Here is a 2,111-nt window from a genome sequence, read left to right as displayed (position 1 = left end):
CTGGGAAGGGGGAAGGTGACTGGACTAGAAGGGAAAGCTAGGCCATTGCAGACAAATTTTGTTCCTAAGGGCTTGTGAGTGGGTTCCTGTCTCTGGGATGGGAGGGGCTCTCTCTGTGCCCTTTGGCAAGTGCCAAGGAACCTTACCCTCCTTCTGAAAACCAAGGACAGAATGTCCTGTTCATCCTTGGTATGTGGATGTGTGTGTGTGTGGCTTGAGCTCAGGGTCTCAGTCTCTTGTTTTTATTTTGTTTTTGCTCAAGCCTGGCACTTTACCACTTGAGCTACATCTTCCCTTCTGACTTTGTCCTGGCTGAGGACTTTTCTGCTTGGGCTGGCTTTGAACTGTGATCCTCAGATCTCAGCCTACTTCCTGAGTAGCAAGGATTACAGGGGTGAGCCCATCAGTGCCCTCTTTCCTTTGTGATTGGAGAGGATCAGGTCAGGCAGCTGCCTCTGTCTGCAGGTGCTAGAGTGTAGTAGGTGCTGCAGAAGAGTAGAGCACACATTTGGGCTTCAAGGCCCAGGTTGGAGGGATAGGTGAATTGAGGACAGGAAAACACAAGGGTGTATGTTTATCCCTACTCAGAAGCATCAAGGCTACATTCTGGGCTGATAAGGGGACACAGAAGGAACTTTGGGCTTGTAGCTAGGGCCTGGGGAGAACTTGTGCCCAGAGTTGTCAGGTCTTCAAGAGAAGCTGGGTATATGGGTCTGTAAGATGAAATCTACCAACTGGGAATCCAATAACAAAACAAAAGCAAACATGTAGGCCAAGCCAAGCCTACCACCTGGTAGGTGACTCCCTTCCCCCGAGGTTGGCACTGAGGGAGGGTAGGTCTCTAGCTGGCTGCCAAGGTGTCTTTTCAAGGAAGCTTCCCCGTCATTCTCCAGCTGTTTCCAGTGAGCTCTTTGGCTCAGAGATCCAAGAGACCACTGGAAATCCAGGGTTGTCCTGCTGTGTGTTCTGGGCAAAGCCCCTTCCTTACCTTCTCTGGGCCAACAATCTCCTGGCTTAGGAAGGGACCAGGTCACCAGTTTGGCCAGCCTGTGACTCACTGCCTCAGGCTGGAGGGAAGATGTGGTCATTATGGAAGTGACTCTTCCCCCTGGAACACACGCTTCCGCATGCGATGCGATGTGGTGTGTCTCTGGCATTCTGTGTGTCCACAGTCAGATGTCTTGTGTGTCCCAATGTAGGTGTGTCATCATTTGGAGCTTTGGTGCAGCTATCATCCTTTTAAATACCCTGTGCTGGAAGCTTCTCCCCTCCCCTCTCTGGGATCCTACTAGTAGGAAGCCTCCGTGAACTCTTCCCATGACCCCGGGAGAGGTCAGGGTCCTTCCCCATTGGCAGTCCGGCCCGGAGCTGGAGCTGGGAGGGGTCCTGGCTGAAGGTGCACCCCTGGGGCCAGGGCCAGCTTACTCTGTGGTGGTGTGAGAGTCTCACTCATGGGTGAGGGTCAGATCTGAGGGCCTGCTCAGTGCCCATCACACTTGAGCTGAACTGCAGGGGGCGGGCAGAGAGAGAGAGAGAGAGAAGGGTCTTTGCCTTTCATGGGTGGAGGGCAAGGGGATCCTGGGCCTTTATCCACATTCCTCCATCTCTAGCCCCCCCCCCCAGTCTCTTGGGGGCCCCGACTGCAAGTCCTCCCCTGGGGAGGGGGGGCGAGGCGGCGCGGAGTCCGGGGAGGGGGGTGCTCTGCGGGCAGCCGACCCCGGCTTTTGTGCGCCCAGCCCCCACTCCCCCCTCTACCACTGCCCCCCCCAGTCTCGGGGTGTCCGTCTGCGTCGCGCGCCCTGGCCCCACGTGCGGGTTCCTGCGGGGGATGCGGGGCTCCCCGATCTCGGCCGCGGACCCCGTCCTCTCCATATCTCCCCCCCCACCCCACCCCCCCGCCAGCATCCCCGGGCTCGCGGGGCGCTGGCCCTTTAAATCCTCCGGGGCGGCGGCGGCGGGCCGGGGATGACATCAGCGGGCGGGCCCGGGGCTCAATGGGAGCCGCGGGAGCGCGCCGGGCGGGAGCGCGCGAGCCGGCGGCGGGGGCGGCGGGCGGCCGGGAGGCGGCGGCGGCGGCAGAGCCCGAGCAGAGCCCGGCCGGGCGGAGCGAG

This window comes from Dipodomys merriami, unplaced genomic scaffold, assembly GCF_024711535.1.
Source record: "Dipodomys merriami isolate MVZ:Mamm:240054 unplaced genomic scaffold, mDipMer1.0.p SCAF_55, whole genome shotgun sequence".
Classification (NCBI taxonomy): Eukaryota; Metazoa; Chordata; class Mammalia; order Rodentia; family Heteromyidae; genus Dipodomys; species Dipodomys merriami.
The sequence above is the reverse complement of the archived record's forward strand: the minus strand, read 5'-3'. Positions refer to the sequence as shown.